The following is an 18,849-nucleotide window of genomic DNA, read 5'->3' as shown; positions in this document are numbered from 1 at the left end:
TTAATCAAGCCTCATGTTGATAACAATGCACCCACTGTTATAATGTGGGCTTGATGTGTAGGTGTTACGTGTTATGTGCACGCGTGTGTTTCTTTTCTTTCTTTGTGTGTGTATGTGCTGAAATATTTCTATTCAGTTGAAAACAGTTGAAAAAAAAACAACTAATGTAGCTCAAAGATCAGCACAAAGTCTTAAAAATGTGATCTTTGAAAGTCAACAACATACAAACCTGTTTTGTGATGCTTCAGGTACTCGAGCTAATTCTCACATCAGCTCACCAACGGTACAACAATGTCTGTTTGTGTCTTGTAATGAAATCAAAATGAGGAAGATTTGTCTACTTTATTTAAAAGTAAGAGGACAATTTTAAAACTGTTCATACAAATTTGAAATCTGAAATCAGTAAAAAAAACAAGTTTGCAAAAGTGTACACTGTACAATTGAGCTATAAAGTAGTATAAACATTAGGAACCAGGCATTTCTGAGTTTATTTTCCATTATTGAATTTAACCCTTATCTAAGGGTTTGGGATCTGTGGGCCCATGGTCATTTTCCATGGGATTATTACACAACTCATTATATGGACATCCTGGGGTTGTGTGTTTATACTCTATGTCACATATTCAGGCTTTAAAAATTATTAGTTTTTTGTGTTGTTGAGTCAAAGTTATGATTTATTTTAAATCACATTTTTAATAGTGATATAAAGTACCAATAATTGACAGAAATAGACAGTTTTTCCTTTGTTCTTGTTCATAAAAAATTGAACTTTGAACTGTTTGAAGTATTTTTAGTACTTTTTGCTCAGGTGTGTTTATATTGTTGGTGAAAATGACAACACATTTTCATCAGCGTGTCTAGGTTGTGCTGAAAAAAAGGATATAAGACACTCTGTATTGCACATTCTTATAACCCCTGTTTATATGTTTTAACGTACTAATGGACAAAAGCAGCTAAAGTGTGGTGTGTTCTGAGGGTTAACACAGCTACACCTAAGCAAGTTGACGTTATTTGTTTGTGATACTGTACATTTCATATTTTTGACTCTATTACAAAAAGATTTTTGCTTTTGCGTCAACCAAAGTTTGAAATATGAAATCACAAGGCTTTTCTATGTAGAACTAGTTGATTGAGGTTACACTGTTTAACCTTTAACCTTCACTGTTGACGGTCTAAGGTGACTAGTGTATTTTACCTACTCCTATACAAATCACAAAACCTGGAATAATATTTCTTTATTTCTTTCTTTTTATTCTGTTCCTTTCATAAACATGTAGAGTACAATACAGTACAATGTCACACCAATCCATAATTACTTTTGAGACAACACTTTTCATGATTTCAAAGGAGCAGTGAGAAGAAATGGAATTCCCATTTATGTCTGCCCCCTAACTTAAATAAAATAAATACAACAAAACAAACAAAACAACCCGTGTTAAGTGTTCATTTTCAAAAATTTAAACATCCAGTCAAATTTCCACTGCATATTTTATCATTTGTTTCTCTTTCTACATTTTCTACAAACAATCAAATCATTCTGTTGAGAATTCCAGGATTTTACTCCAACAATACATGGATCTGGGACAGATTTTGAGCCTGGGCACAGACAAGACAATCAAGTTTGTTTTGTTTTTTTTGTCAGTTTAGACTTGAAAACTGGAGGAAGTTTACTCTTGGCTTGCTTGGCTGCAGCGAGTGCATTAACATGGTAAAAGCAAATGTCAGTAAACTGGAAACTGTTGCATTCATTTTTACTCAAACACACATTTTGTTTTATTAATCAAATAAAGGTAAATCATAATTCATGGAGTTTGTGAAATGCTAGCCATGCTAGCTCACACTGTTTAAGTTTGCAAGACTAAGCACTTACACCATTTCCTGCCCCCTTAGGACTCTCTGTGTATGGACTTATTATATCGGGGTATTTATATCTTTGTGAGTCCAAAAAAACATACAAACCTATCTTTGTGGGGACATTTTGTCTGGGCCCCACAACTTTAAAGTGCTTTTTTCAGGATTAAGACCTGGATTTAGGGTTAGGGTTAAGTTTGGGTTTATGTTAGGGTTAGGCACTATAAACAACAAGAACTTCACATTGTTCCCTTTGTTTTACATTTAATGATGTATCCTTTTACAAAACAGTTTATGGACACTCTCACATTTCTTGAGAAAAATAAGTTAAATTGACCATTTACCACATTGCATTACAACTCACAAATCACAGTGGATCTGCAAAGGCACAAACATTTAGTCACAGGTTTCTGGAAGTGAAAAATATAGTATTTCACATTATGATTAGATTCTAATCATTCAATCATTAGGCCGTATTGGACCCTCTGGAGGACCGGATCTGGCCCACGGGCCGTATGTTTGACACCCTTGGTCTAAGGAATACTTTATGATGTCTATGGTGGTGTTTTTAAAGTCTGTGCAAAGTACACCTTCATCACTCTGATCTCTCATAATTGTCAACATGCTTACCGTCTAACTTTGGTTTTCCATACGAATTAAAATAGTAAGAAAAAATTAAGATTTTATTCAATTTTACTCAATTAAGCCAAAAATGTCATCTTAACAACCCCGTGTATAAATAAGTTGTCAACTTACAGATGGACATATGGATTTCCATCATCTGGCGTGTGACGCAGCTCAGCTGTGCGGTCACTTATTATGCATTGGGTCGGTTACACGTTTAAAATATACACGGTGGCAGCTCCTTCAGCCACTCAGCGGGGGGGAGCCGCTCTCGGCAGCGATTTCCACTGGTGTTGAAAGTCTCTTAATTTTGGCCGCCGGTAGTGAGTCTCGTGAAAACGCACTGAGTAGTATTCTTAATAGGACCCCGAGGTGCGGGGTGCCGCTGAGGTGTCAGACATTTGACTTCACTTATTGGGGCACGGTATATACAGGAGTGACAGGTGCTGTAGGTCCTCACAATTAACACTGGAAATCTGCTTTTATTTTCATTTTTGGGACTCCAGGAGGTTGTAGCAATATTTCAAAACATATTATTATCAAAACCCTGATTTATTTAACTTTTCATTTAATTAATTTCATATGACCTTTATATATTATGACCATTTATTTCCAATAGTCCTATTGCTATGTGACAATCTAAAGTGTCTCTTAATTTGCGTCTTAATGACACTTTGACTGAATAAACAAAGGATTAAACTGCTTATATATGATAAGAAAGTTGGTGCTCCGTTCCGTTTGATGCTGGTTTGAGCAGATTATCTGGCCAAATATTTGTGTAGCAGACCTGAATTTAACGTCATCTGAGTCTTCCCGATATCAAATCGTACTTTAGAACACAGAGTATTTCGGTAGTTTTTTTTCCATTACTGTTAAAACATACAGTATATGTGCGATATAGAGTGTCTTATATCCCTTTTTTCAGCACGACCCGTAATCTGATGAAAAAAAAATCCATCCAAAAACACACTGTAATCAATGTTAACACACCTGAGCAAAAAGTAGTATTTTAAAAAGTAGTTTCACTACTAACAATGTGAATTATAACTTTGACTCAACAACACATATGAAGAGGAAAATCCTTTTGCATTTTTAAAGCCTGAATATGTGACCTATAAACACCCCCAGGATGTCCATATAAGGAATTGTGTATTATTCCCACAGAATTTACCATGGATGCACCTGCGGCACAGATCAATGCCAGGTGAGCACTAAGGGTTTAACACTGAACAGCGATTGGGGGGCGTGAGCAGAACCCCACAATAACCAATGAGAGCGAGTTGCCCGGGAAACAGATGTTGCGTACTTTCAAGCCAAGTCGATTCCGTCGTCCGCCTCCATGTATGTTTATATTCTGAAGTCGCGTTAAATCACGCAAGTTTCTGTGAGATCCCAAATCCCTGGAATTCCCCCCCCCCCCACAAATGGTTTGATTTAACGCATAAGTGTGTGGTCGCGCGTCTTGACTGGATCGTCTAGTCTGCGCTTTCTCGGGATTAAAGCGTTGAAAATGGGTTACAGAGTTTGTTGTGTCAGTGGTCTCCCACGTTTTTAAATTCTCTAGTGTGGCACAGGCTTTAGAGTAACAGCTCTAAGTGTAAAAACTTGTGAGCTTGTTTCCCTGCACCCATAAATAATAATTACTATTGTTACTAAAAACAAATGGCAGGGTTTATGTTGTGCTACATTATAACATGCAGATTAAAAACCCTCTGCTCTTGTATGTTAAAAAAAATTTACATTTTATCTTATAATCACCTGTTTGGCTGCATCAATCATTCTATTAATCTATTACTAAATGAATCGGCAACTATTTTGATACTCGATTAATCGATTTACGTGGTTTTTTTTTCAATAATTAAAACACGCTTTCCGATTTTTCTGCTTCCTAAACGTGATTATTGTCTAGTTTCTTTGCTCCATATAACAAATAAACCATTCAAACTACATTATTAAGGTTTACAGTACAGATTAATGGAGAAAATAACCAATATAAAATAATTAATCACAAGGGTCTGAATCTAAGCGAAGAAATATCAAATTTACTAAATTCTGTTAAATTTAGTATAAATGTTTATAAATCTATGTTGTCCATTACTTCCTAAACTGAATCATCAATGTTGCTTAAACATCAGATATGTATTTCTTATGCACTGGAATACTTTCATGTAGAAAACACTGCAGTCAAATTGTGGATTTCTGTTAAAACAATTGAAGAGAAATAATGAATAGAGTGGGGTTTTTTTATTATTAGTTTTGTAAATTTATCTGAAATTGTGACTTCGCATCCTAACACCTATATCTGAGAGAGAGGTTTTTCCTGTAAGAGCTCTTATTAGCCGGTCTGAAAACGCAGTGGGAGCACAGCAGAAAACGGAAGGATTGAAGCCCCCACTGCCTGTAAGCAATTGGTTACCTGCTGCTCTCAAACTCTGGGAATTATTTAAAAAAGATACTGCACGGAAACATATCGACGCAAAGTCGTGTTCACTTTTAACTTCCAACTATGCAATTTCTATAAATCTTTCTGCGGGGTTCTTCATCAAGAGCAGCAGAGAAAGAAAAAGAAGAAGAAGGAAAAAAACATCAAAAACTGTCAAGTTAGAAAGGTGCTAATGTGTGTGATCACATAAATTGTCTGACAGGATCTCACTTTCAGCAGTTAGTCCATTATGATTCACACCGATGTGAGGTCTTGATGTCAGGTGTCATAATTTAATTGTGTTGTTTTCTATTTCTCATGTGGAAACTGGAGGGAACGCGGGCGCCGGGTAATGCAGAAGAGTCCACCCTCTGCTCTCACTCATCCCCTCTCTGCTGCTCTCTCTCCCCCGTCTCTCGCTCCTCTTAATTGGAGACACTGGGGGTTCACGTCACTTTTCACTTTAATCTTGACCTTAGAAGATAAACCACTGATAAAGATGAGAATCATTATCTGCCCAGAGAATTCAAGAAGTAATTTCCCCAGCTCATGTTCTATTCATTAATGGGGGAAAAGCACTTTTGTAGTGGAGGATATCTTGAATTTGCAGACATGCTCTAAGATCTTTGACGGCTCGGGCTGTTGTCAGGAAATGGTGTGTTGGTTGGTCAATTAAGTCTTCTTTTTTTTTTCCTTTCTTTTTTTAATAAAAGGCTACTTTTAATGATAACGCATTGTTCAACTTCTCAGGAGTAGTTTTGAAATGGCCAAAAAAAAACAAAAAAAACAACACACATTATTGGAAAATAGAAGATTTCTCGTAGCATGAACTCGCACGACGACTGCGAAAAGCGCAAACTAGACACAAATTAGACGTCGCGTGACACTTCCACCAGTGACTCAGCACAATAAACACAATTATGTGGCGTGGAGGTTTAAGACTAATGAAGAATAAAAGAAGAGAAATTAAGCTGACAGCTTTTTGTTTTTAATGTTTATTAATAGATTTGGATTGATTGCTGAAATCCCTGGTAAGTCTTAAAACTGTGTGTTGATGCCAAACAAAGTTCTCACTGGAACTGTTTGGAAAAAAGGCCAATACTTTTAATACTTCCAATTTATTTGCTTTTATGAAGGGTTTTAAGAAGGCACTTAATGGCAACATTAATGGATATTTATATTTTAACATGCATAGTGTTCAAGTGTAGTTTTTATAAGTGAATGAAGAATGTGGAGAAATATTTAATAAATAAAATACTACTTAATAAAACATAACATTAATGAATGTATCTTCTTCTATTGGTGATTGGCAACTAGCTTAACCATGCATTACTGCCACCTACTGGACTGGAGTGTGGACAGGAAATGGCAGAAAAAATCCCCCCATAGCTAGTTTACCTCTTGGTTTGCCCCACTTCCTGTGCCTCTGTATTTAAACAGGCTCCACCCACAGTCACATGGTTTGCCCAAACCAGGAAGTAGCACTGGACTGTTGCATTCATGGTAAGACAAACAAAATCGTTTGATACAAGAAAAAACTTTGACAAAACTAAATATTAACTAAATGTGTGAGCTTTACTAGCAAAACTAGTAATACAGAAAATACAAACTACGTGGCTGCGAAGAAAACAAGAAAACTGTGATAATGTCAACCACTAGGTGGTGGATTTCACTGGTTCACTAAAATAACTCAATTTTCTACAGACTACTTCCCAAATTGTTTGTAAAGTCAACATATTTTGAGCTCCTCTTCAATTGAAGATGTTTATTTTGTAAATTATGTTGGAAAAACACAGCACATGTGAGCAAATATGTGGCCATTGTTTAAGATTTAGGTGAAATTATTACCATGTGGCACATAATTACACGTATTTGTGTGGTTGTTTGCATGTACCTGAATATGAGTTGTTGTTTTCATTACCACAGAATGAGCACTTTGTATTTTATATATTCTTGGAAGGGAAAGGTGAGATGAGAGATATTCAGCTGCAGATGTTGCTACATCCTTCGTACTCTACCTTTTCTCATTCCTCGATGTTTGGGTGAAGCAAACAATCATGTGAAAGTTTTGTTTTTTTACAAATAATCCATAGAATTTTGAACTTTGTTGTGCTTTTGGAATCCTTTTAAACTGGAATCTGGGCTTAAGTCTGAACTTAATTGTCATAGTCCAAGTTAATTTCACTGCTAATTTTGAAAAAAAACAAAAAAAATGTCACCAGACCACACTGCTTGGGCTTGGTGTCACACAGTACACTTGTGTGTGTGTTTTTAAAGGAAAACTCTCATTGTGCAGGAGAGGCCACCAATCGCCTTCCATCAAGGACAAAGTCACCTTCCTCTGGAGGAGAATCCAGTCCTCGGGAGACGCTCTGTGGCTTGTGAGTCCACTGCCAGAACTAGGTCAGCTCACCTCTTTGCTGGAAGTTATACTATTATTTCCTTAATGTTGTTTCTCTCCCGGTGTGTGACTTTGCTTGTGATTGACTTGTTTGCCGTATTCTCCAGCCACCGGTGACGAGACCACCGTCGAAACGTTTGTGGCACAGAACAACAATTTAGTAGCTATTGTGTGAAACCCTTTAAGGGATCAACAGGAGGTGAAACACTGGAACACTTAGATTTTATATATTCTGTGTTCGATCACAATCTGGTAATCTGGCATAAGCATGGATAAAACAGATACATTTTCAGACCAGGCTTTTGCTGGGAGCTACCAAGCTATGAATTTTTAAAACCAGCTTTATTTAGTTTAAATTTTAAGTCTAAAGTAAAGGTAATTTTAAAGACACTTTAAGTTCACTTTTAGTTAAGATTTTGTATTTTTTATCATGGCTGTATCAGGCTATGTCATGCATTTATGATGTTGTTTATCATCTATTTCGTTTACTGATCTGCACTGTGTTTTGTCTTGTGATGTGTTGATTAAGGGGAAATTATTTTAATTATTAACCCTAACCCTTATTTTAACATTACATTTTAGCAATCACCATGGATCAAAATAGACACCACAGTGGTGAATTAATGTCAATGTACTGTATAAAAGAAGCTTTTACACACTATTGTACGTGATAATATCCATAATTTTGCCATCTTTGTTGTATATAACAAGCTTTAACAGTTCATCTCTTTATATTTGTACAATGTTAGGATGTGCAGTGATGAAAGTATTACCATGACTTAGTTATTCTATAAACATCTGCATTTGCTCATTAATGTGTATCATTATCATCGGTAGTTACTGCAAATCTACAAAAGTTGTGACAACAATCGCTAGTTTAACACTTTATTATCTGTGTTAAGTAGCAAAGTTAGTGTCACTTAGATTTTCATTTAGAATTTTCCACTTTTATTTATCCAAAGTGGGGAATTTCTTCATGTAGAAAAGACTGTTTACTGTCAGGATGATAATTGTTCCGAGACTGTCCATACACATGCAGGTTAAGCATCTACTGTAGGTGCTGGTGTTTTTAATTATTTTCCTCCCCTTTCTTAATCATTCTGAAAGCCCGGTCTGCCCGTCGATGGCAGAGAAATGAATGTTATGTCTTAAAATGTCCCTTCCTCAGGTCCTCTCCAGGCTGTCAATAACGTGGTGGGAAGCAGGGATCCTCGGTGATGGCTGATGGATATGCTCACACCTCCAAGAGGTAAACAGCATCGATTCCGTCCCACTATCACCTCTAATTTGCTTCCAGCCTCTGCACAATAAGCTCCTTTATGACTAATCACACCCATTTACAGGACTGATCCGAGGCTTCTTCTTTTCTTTTTTTTCTTTTTTTCTTTATTTCCACAAGTGTGCCTGAAGCTCTCAGGCACACTGTCAGTATTGAAATGTTTCTGGCCCGTCACATCTCGCCACTTCCTTAGCCCTAATGTGATCGATTGGGACGGCTACAGAGCCATAACATGCTCCTTCGACAGAGCACTTTTATAGTAACATTTCAGGCCTAGTTGAACCCGACGTCCCCTGAGCCATTAAATGAAAAACTGGACCTCGAGATCCACTTGAGGTCTGGTCCATCTCTTGAGCTCATACGGGGCACGTTAATGACAGAAATTGTACATGTCAGTACTACCACAGAGCCCAGGGATTAAATAATGTGCATGTAATAGTGAGATCTGAGGTCTTGGCCTGGATGTGCTAAGAACATTTGCAATACCACTTTAATGACGGCAAAAAGGAAGGAGCCCGAGTCTGAGACTCTTGCCTTGGAGGACATGTCAGGCCTTTCATGGGAACCATTTTTAATTGCAACCAAAAATGTCTATTAGTGAGGCTTCCCTTAGGCAGACACTGTATCCATTATAGAGGTCAAACTTTTAGGTTGGAATATATCATGAGAGAGATTTTTATCAATACGTTGTGATTGCTATAGTTCACGTCTTAATTAATATCATTGGGGACGCGCCAGTTTTGTCAGCTGCACGTCGGAATTCACCTTATGTGGCAAATACAGACACTGATGTTAATCTGGGTTATGGATGTTGTGGGAAAAAAAAGGATATGACTTTGAATAAGAGGCTAAAGGGCTCTAAAACTGTGACTAGTGTGTTAAAAGACCATGTTAAAGATAATTTCTTGCATTTTTATGATGTGTGGATTTTCCAGTTTCCTCCCACAGTCCAAAAACATGCAGATTTGTAAATTGGACACTCCAAATTGGACCTTACATGAGAGCCTGACAGTGAATGGTTGTTTGTCTCATGTGTCCCTGTGATAGACTGGCGAACTGTCCAGGATGTGACCCCGCCTTTCGCCCTATGTCAGCTAGGATTGGCACCAGCGACCCCCACCAGCCTCATGTGGAGGATAAAGTGATGGAAGATGAGCGAGTGAGTGAATTTAAGATTTTTAAAAAAAGACTGATGCATTTGTGTGTGTTTCAAATGGATAAGGTTGTGTTTTAAATGATATAATGAAGATTTGTATTGATTCCACAGACAAATTGTTAGTTTAACCCTTTAACATCTACGCCTCAAAATGTCCGCCAAGGCTTTTTTGCTTATTTTAAGAGCAGAAAATGTCCTGTAACTAAGTGCTTTTGCCCATTTTTCCCAGAATAACTTTCAATATCTGGCAGTTATGTACAGTTAACAATTTATTATTCAGTAAAAACATGTGAACATGAACACCCCATTCTGGGTGTTATAATTGAAATTTGAATAGCATAATGAATATTTAAAATAGCATTTGATGAGTTTTTGTGTAAAGGTGAAAAAACAGGCCAAAAAAATGGAAACTATACGTACAAGCTTTTTTCCGACTCCTCTCGTCTCTGCCGACAAAGACGCTGATTCACCGGCTTCCTGCAACACAGCAAGTGAAATTACCACAATAACCACACATTGACTTTGACGTACAACTTCTCAGCTTTCAGAAACTGGAATTATAACACCATAGCACAAACCGTCGTGTTATTACGGTAATGCAGAGTGCAACGTGTCGTCTGCGATACGCTCGATGTTAAAGGGTTAAACGTGTAATTAGTATCAATTCAAAATGTTGCAAAAGTTAAAATAAAAAAAGAAAATGGTTAACCATTAAAAAATTGATTCAGTTGGTAAACTACAGTATGCAAGTTGGCTAATGTTACTTTGAATGAACTTGTTTTCTGGGGTTTTCACTACAATTTCTTTCAATCCATAGTTTGACATCAATAATCTTGGCTATAGATGCAAATTGTCAGTGTATTATTTTACATATATTAATAGTTTGCCTCATTTCCCTTTTAAAAATGCTCAATTTCATAATGTGTTCACCATGTTTATTAATCGCACTGCTGTGTACCTGATACTGTCCACGTGCCAAATTGCAAAATAGTGCTAAAAATCCATTCTCCTGTGAGATTTCTCAATTTATTTAACATCATAAATTCCAAATGGTGAACCGAGCGTCGGCAAATCCCATGAATTCAATTTGAATCCATAGTTGGATCGCGTTATTACATCCCTTCATGTGGACCGGGTGGAACACGCGAGATGGCATTAGCCCCGACGGTGGTAGCAGATGGCCCGCGGGGGCCACGTTTGCCAGATTTAAGACTCCGAAACAGAACTGACACACACAAATAAATTTGGACAATGTTGCTTTTAAACATGTGAGAGCACTGTTTAACGCATCCCATCTCAGGAAGTTTTCACACTTCACACTTCATTAACCTCTGTGGCACAGATTCCCTGGGAAGTCAAGGAGGGGGGAAAATGCTTGACTTTTTCATATAAATCACCGACGGGCAGGAAGCCGCACCTCCCCCCTCCTCCTCCTCCTCCTCCCGCTCCCCCTCCCCCTCCATGACAACATTTACATGCATAGTATTCCACATAATGGATGATATTTTCGGTTAAGGTGCACTTCAGTAAATGCCGTTTATATCCTCGTTCACAAATACCCGTGCACGTGTGCATAAACAAAATATTCCGAGCCGTACTGTGAAAGGCGAACTCGTGCTATAATCGCAGAAAAAATTATAATAATTTGGATAAGGCGAGGTCTCCTTTTTTGACTTCTGGCTCGTGCAAATAACTACAGATACATGTTTCCATGTACATTAAGCTTTGGAGTAACAGAATTCCACAGTGAATGAGATTCGGTGTTGTTTCTTTGTGCGTGTGCACCTACACGGTTAACTGGGCCAAACCCTTGACCTTGACGGGAATAACACTTAAGTTCCAATTAAAATGTCAGTATTCATTTATGTTGACCAAAGAATTAAGACATCTTGTAAGATTTTGGAACAATGGAAAAAAAAAAGTCATACTTACCGAGATAGTATATTTACAGTTTGTTGTTTATTCTGTATGTTCAAAAAACGTGGTGTTTATTGGCTTTTTTGTTTGAGGTGTTAATTAAAAAAAGATCAGAGATCCAACGACGAAAGTTGCAATGTTTAATAAAGACAAAGGAGAAGGTGTTAATTGCAGGATCATAGTGTGATGTTAATTCGTCATCGGTCATGAAAATATTAAAATAAAGAATTGGTTTGTTTGGTTTTAATTGATTTCCAAAAAAATAACCCATAAATAGTATTCTACTGTATGTGTGTATATTATAAATTACATGTTAAGTGTTCACCAAATGTCTACAACATGAATTACAACATCTCTATTTTTCAAAGTAATCATGGAGACATTAGAAATCTCTCTTTTTATACACAACTGTGTTTTTTCACGTATGCTGTAAAGTAGAATGTTGTCTTGTGGCACAGACCTGAAACCAGAAATTCCATATTCAACCCGTTGTAAATTGATCTCAAAGACAATGTGTCGCTTTTAAGTTGAAGGAATTCTTTTTGAATATACTTGGCCGAGAAGTCAACATGTACACACTAGTGACTAGTTGAGTCAACATGTACACAGCCTGACGCTGCCTGCAATTCTAAAGTCCTCAAGATGACACCTATAATCATCTGTCTAATGACCGTTAATGTATTTCATTAGAGACAGGAAGACGCAAACTCTCTGTGGAATTATCTGCTCTCGGCTCGCTCAGGCTCCGATTGCCAGGAGAGTGAAGACAACGTCACAAAAGGGAATTTTCACCTTTTTATTCCATAAACCACTTTGTATTCATTCAGTACGACTATTTCCTCAAAAGAGAAATTTGTGTTTTACTTTTTTAGTCCACAACAGAGTAAAAAGTTTGATTTGTTGTTGCCGTCAGTCCATATCACTACAACCAACAAAAGAGTTCCTTTGAATTGCTGCAAAGGACCAGAGAATGTGATGAATATCTTCACATTTGCTCTGGTTACGGTGTCTTTCTTTAGCAGCTACAGCAGCAACAACAACGTCGCACACGGCCCAGTATATTGTTGGTGAAAGAAACTGTTGTTTCTCTTTGTAATGTTAAATCAAGCTCCGCTATCTTAACTACCTTGTTCTGGAAGTGAACCAACGGTTCCACACTTTCATCAAGCTCCTCTTTCTGTGGTAAAGAATGAATCTTCATCCTGAAATTGTTTTCTGATGGCCATGTTGTTATCATCCCATGCTTGTGCCGTGCGCCGCGTGTTGGCTTCTACATACCCGGCTGCTACAACAATCACTTTTTCCCTTGTTCCATTTCCTCAGTGGAGGCGCGTCCGAATCCATTCAACGCCGTCGAGATCTTTCCAAGTGTCTTGAAATCCATAATAACCATTGTCTGTATGCTACACAGCTAAGCAAACTCACCCGCCACAGTGACATCCTTCACTCCAATGGCAGGCGGAGCGTTCCATTCAACCTCAAGTTGTCTGCCCGGTTAACAGCTGACTAAACTTTGATTTGATTTTACAACCCGAGCCTGCTGGTGTCCAACAGATGGGACATCTTCAGAAATAATTTAATTGGTGACATTGGCTGAGCCATAGCCTTCTTGATATGTTGCGTTAAGGGTCAAGTGTGGCTGCCGCCTTGCACTGCCATGTTTCTACAACAGCTCTAATGGGTAAAGCAGCCAGATTGTGTTTCACATTTTGATGCAGAAGCTGACAAAACAAGGATGCCAAGGGTACTGTACTGTAACTCTCTGGCTCATGTGCGGGAATGGATGGGAGCAGAAGCAACTATGGATCATTTTGGTCAACCCCTGAATTATCAACTCAAATACGCACGTAGCGTTAGTGAGGTTAGGGTCGGGGCTAAAATAAAAGACTGGGCGAGGCAATAAGTTACAGAAAATGACATTTTAAAAATTACCGTGTTGCATGGTATTGTGTGTAAAAGTCTAACTTGTGAGTCAAACCCATGTTGAACTCAAAGAATAATGTTTTGACCACTAAGCAAACTGCCGGTGGAAACCTCATTGGACGACACAAGGTACCAGATTGTTGTTGACTGTTATTTTTACTACCACTAGGGGCGACTTTTTTTTTTGTTAATGTACCTGCGGATAGAATGTCCCGTATATGTCCCATAGTTAGGGAACTCTGCAGTCTTACCAATAGGTGTCACTGATTCTCACTCACTAAACTTTTAATAGAAAATATTCAGCCCGTGGCCAAGTGGAAAGGGAACTTGACTTGTAACCAGAGGGTCGCTGGTTAAAATCCCCACCCGGCCAAAAAGGGCTGGGGTACCCCTGAGCAAGATACCCAACCCCCAATGCTCCCCGGGCGCTACTCAGTGTGGCAGCCCACTGCTCCTAATTCTAACAAATCACTATGACTAAATAATTAAGGTTTGCGGACAAAACGAGATATTTGAGAACATCATTTCCTAACCTTTTACAGAACAAACACCTTGATTCATTGAAAAAAACAACCCACAGAATAATTGATTAAGAAAATCATTAGTTGCAGCCCTAGTTAGGGCACACTATTTTTTGAATGCAACAAATGTGGGGTTTTTACAACAGTAGCCTAACTAAAGATGGAGTGACTAAGAAAAACCCGATGGAAACCCTACAGACATTCAGTTTTTGCAGTTTTCTCTCAGCCTCAGTCGCTGTGATGGTCACTGAGAGTCTGTGCACGCCCGCTCAACTTACTACCTGTATTTTGTTTGGAGAAGTCAACATGGGACTCTGGTCTGAAGCTGTGTCCACTTCTCCTCTCCGTTGGATCAGTCTTGCCTCGGATGGTTGTGTCTGCGGGCCTTTGGGGATGCGGTTATTGAACAAAAGATTCATTTTTCCAAAGCTTTCAGGCAGCAGCTGAGGATGTACCTCCTCCAGGGTCTTCCTTTTATGAGCTACATGCAGCCCGGTGGTGATTCACATAGATCCAGCAAGGAAATATCAAAGAAATTATAGGCTTATTGAACTATAAAATCCTATACTGGGACCTCTAACATTAAGGTTACCTGGCTGCACTAATTTGCTCACTGCTGCGAGTAGTGACTAGTTGATGCTTGGACAGATAAATGTCATAGAAAACTCTCTCTCGCTCTCTCTCTCTCTCTCTCTGTCTCTCTGTCCATTTACAGGAACAGAATTGTGCTGGTGTTTGGTAGTTTTGTGGATGGCAAAGTGAGAAAGGAGGGTTTTAGACGGTTGAAACATGATGGTGCAGAATAAAGCCATGCTGCTTAACTTGCCCCTGGATGGATTTCAAAAACAAACCTTGACCAATTCCTGAGTTGACAGTATATATTGAGACAGCAGTTGAGAGAATCTAGAAATTTGACTTGAAATTTGACTTATTTTTAAAAGATCGGGTTGTTCATAATATGTTTTGTAAAAAGATACTTCATTAAATGTAAAATAAAGGGGGAAACATTTTGAGTGCTCGTTATTATTTGTCTGGTCCGGCCCACTAGAGATCAAATTGTGCTGCGTGTGGCCCCTGATCTTAAAATGAGTTTGACACCCCCTATAAGCTAGTGCCTCAGCTGGCCGATCATAGATACTGGTAATTATTTAATTTCACATTCTTGTTGATCTAAAGTCAATCCCAACTGACTCTGTAACTCTGTCTATATCTGACGCAGTTTTTGGTGCCTCGTAATCTGGCAGGCCTAGGATCTAACCATGGGTCGTGCCTTAATGCCGAGACACGATATTCCTGCCTTTGCGATGGTCACCACATGTCAGATTATCAATCACAGTGTCACGGATTCTTGCCATGTCTTGTTTTTGGGGGACTGGCAATACCTCAAGTATTACCTCGACCAATCGTCGTTCACGACACTTCACAATTTCTAATCACTGTTCTTTAGTAATGTTGTGGTCCTGGTGTTCATAATCTTGTCCAAATTACTTGAAAATTGTCCTGAATATGCATTTGTTTTTTGAACAAACCGCCTAACCTCATGTTCTGGCTCTGGATTGGATCTACAGTAGAGACCAGGGAAAGTTTCTCTGCATTTCACTGATTGCAGCTTAAATCAACCTTTATTTTAAGGTTCCTGAACTTCTTATTTTTTTCTTAAACCTAAAGAAGGTGTTCACTACCTTTACCTATATATAGGTTTATATATGTATGTATGTATATATATATATATATATATATATATATATATATATATATATATATATGTATATATATACATATATACATACACACACATGTATACCACATACAGATGTTGTATCATGATTACACGCTGAAAAGACCATCGGAAGCAAAGTCTACACACGGGCAGCGAGTCTGCTAATTAACCTACACACACATAAATTGGAGCCACAGAGAGAGCAAGGACCTTATTTCAAATTGCTTTGACTGTATTTTTATAGAATCACTAGAGAAGGTGATAATTGGTTCATATGTAGATATGATGTACAGCAGGAAAATGTTTCTTTGTACTGTGTACCACCCTGTCCCTTTGTTCCACCAGTTTTACTCGGCTGCAGCATATGATTGACCTCGCAGACATCCTTTAAAAGGCCCAGAGAAGCTGTTGTTCAGCCCGTTTACGTTCCACTTTGGAAGTGAGCAATAACACGCAACGCGCTAATGATTATTATTATTGTTATTATTATTATTATGCTCGGTCTCCCAGGTAAAAGTTAGCAGCCTTGAAATAGTGTGTGAGGTACAGTGTAGTGGCTTTGCCCCTTGTTCTGCTGCATTTTTCTGAATGGAGGAGAACTTTTTAAATCAAAACTGATGTACAGTCACTTTACAAGCTGCGCCAGCTTCACAGGAGCTACTGTATGCTTCCCAAGGACATGTTAACTCACCACAAATAGGTTCCATCCCAAGTTCTCTTTCATTGGTCTGTTATCCAGATAGTGAGTCACAAATTGGTCTGTGTGAGCCTCAGGTGGAGGAATTGTCAAATAAAATGACAATCTGAGATGATTGTACTCGTGTGAGATGCTCTTTGTTCCTCCAAACAATCGGTTACCTCTGAATTTACACCTTTTACATTCATTTTGAGATGTTTTTTTTAAAAAAAAGAGTGCTTGTAGATTTGCTTTTGAGATTATCCTACAAAACTCATTTCCTACACATCCGTCCCTCTTAAGCCGTCCTGTAATCGTGGGTCACTTTGGGGGACGAGAGCAGACAAGACTGCAACAGGTGTGACCACTTTTGAATAAGCCTCTGTGCTAATCTGTGGCATCATCGTACAAGGATGCAAGTGCTCTCTTCTTATTGTGGAGAACAGTCTAATGTTGTAATCCTTCCCTGCAGCTATTCCAGGACAGGGGGGCGGGGGGCGGGGGGGCAGACATGTAATGATATGTCCCATTGCACTGATATGCACTCATTCCTCTGATTTATAATAGTATGATTATTCATTCTGCGACTCACAAACTTTAACTTTAATTTATGTTTTGTTTGTAGAACAATACCTTGCAATTTTTAGCATAATATACACAATTCTAATTTTGCCAGATATAAATAGATTTTTCTGTAGCGATCACATCAGCTGTTGTGCTGTGATATAAAAGGAACTCATTTACTTTTACAAAGTGATATTTGCTTAGTTTTTAAGACCTTTTTGGGAGTAAAGATAATGTAAAACAATCACTATAAGCCGACATTTATATCGATGGTCTTTTATGTTGCACTTACTCCAGTCTGAGTGTGATCACTTGTGTCGTCGTGTCTTATCATAGTTTAATAGTTTGTTTATTCAGGGCAGGGGGGAAAGAACATAAAAACATTATTAGAATTGTGATGTTTTATGGTGTGATATTATGAACCTAGTGTCATCCACCTCTTTAAATATAGCTATGCAGAAAATCAATAAAGCTGAAATGTGATATCACAATCTAAAGACAAACGTATTAATAGAGTCAATTAATCTTATTTTAATGAATCTTTAGATGATCCTGAATTGAAGTAGTTTTAATTCAAGTTATTTAGAAACCTGCAGGTGCAAACACTGAAGAGTTATTTGATTAGAGGGTGTGGGTTGTTTTTTTTTCACAAAATATTCTGAGATAATTAAAAAAATTATTTGAAGAATCGTCCAGAAATCAATGCAGATGGTAATTTTGTGCTTAGCCCAGGTATGCACAGGAAAGATAAGAATGATTAAATCCACACGCGCATTAATGAGCATGAGATGTAAAATAATCCCAAAAAAGGCATGGCAGAGTTGCTGCGGGAGATGCCAAATGTCAAGTGCCATTTTCCTTTTTTTCCTTTTTTTTTAAAGGGGGACACGTTTTCTCTTTCTTTCATCCAAACTGAGCCTTCAGAGCCTCTAAGATCTCACACAGCAGCAGCACAAAGCACCATGTTTGTGTGTGCACACACACACACACACAGGTCCTTTTTTGAGGATGAATCTTGCAAATAAATCCTTCTTTGTCATTCTTATATGGGATTGTATCATTTAAAAAAAACCTCCATGTAATAGAGGGGAAACTTAATAGCACATCATTCAAATCTTTGAAATCAAAATCTTTCATTTAACTGGGAACGAAAATGACTTGGTGTGAGTTGGTTTGCTTGGATGTGAAGTGGAAAACAAAACGTGTAAAATAAACATTTGGTTAGTCATTTGTAGCTTGGAAAATGAGCGGCTTACATTTCGTGAAGATGCTTGATTTAGGCTGCAGCAGCTCGCGTGCTCCAAATGAGACCCTATCAATATCGTGGCCATAATTAATTGCACAAATTTGTTTCTATTAAATAAAACTAACACATACTGAGAAAACTCCATTAGCCTTAATTAAGCTTGATATCCTAATTTGGGGGGGAATGTGTCGTTGAAAACAAGCGCTTTTTGGTAGATTTTTTTTTTCTCTCTTCCCTTTTTCCTCTGTCTTTCTCCGATAGTGGAAAGCCTCGCAGCTCTCTGCCTTTGGGCTGCTTCTCCTCCTTTGAGAGTTGGAAATGAGAAATGGAAATGGAAAATACCAGGAGGTGCTAAATTAGCTGGCTGATCTGCACTTATTGCCGCATACAGGCCCCTATTACTTTGCCAATCTGTGCCTTCTCTTTACGCATTCCGGGCATGGAGACGCTTGGAGATGGAGCAGATTTATCAAATGGGAAAATGAATGCATGATGATCAGTTAAATTGAAAATCAGCGTCTGCATGACAGCTCGACCTGACACCTCCGT

General features: G+C 38.1%; 1 long non-coding RNA gene across 1 annotated transcript in view; it reads left to right on the top strand.

Annotated features, from left to right (window-relative positions):
- LOC131474852 (uncharacterized) overlaps positions 1–18,849 on the top strand; it is a 66,824-nt gene that overhangs the window by 45,435 nt on the left and 2,540 nt on the right. Inside the window, exons 4-6 of the long non-coding RNA XR_009242475.1 lie at positions 7,194–7,300; positions 8,467–8,547; positions 9,625–9,736. This is a non-coding gene — a long non-coding RNA (uncharacterized LOC131474852). The remainder of the gene's footprint in view (positions 1–7,193; positions 7,301–8,466; positions 8,548–9,624; positions 9,737–18,849) is intronic.

This window comes from Solea solea, chromosome 16 (assembly GCF_958295425.1).
Source record: "Solea solea chromosome 16, fSolSol10.1, whole genome shotgun sequence".
Classification (NCBI taxonomy): Eukaryota; Metazoa; Chordata; class Actinopteri; order Pleuronectiformes; family Soleidae; genus Solea; species Solea solea.
This window is presented reverse-complemented; position numbering and strand designations above follow the sequence as displayed.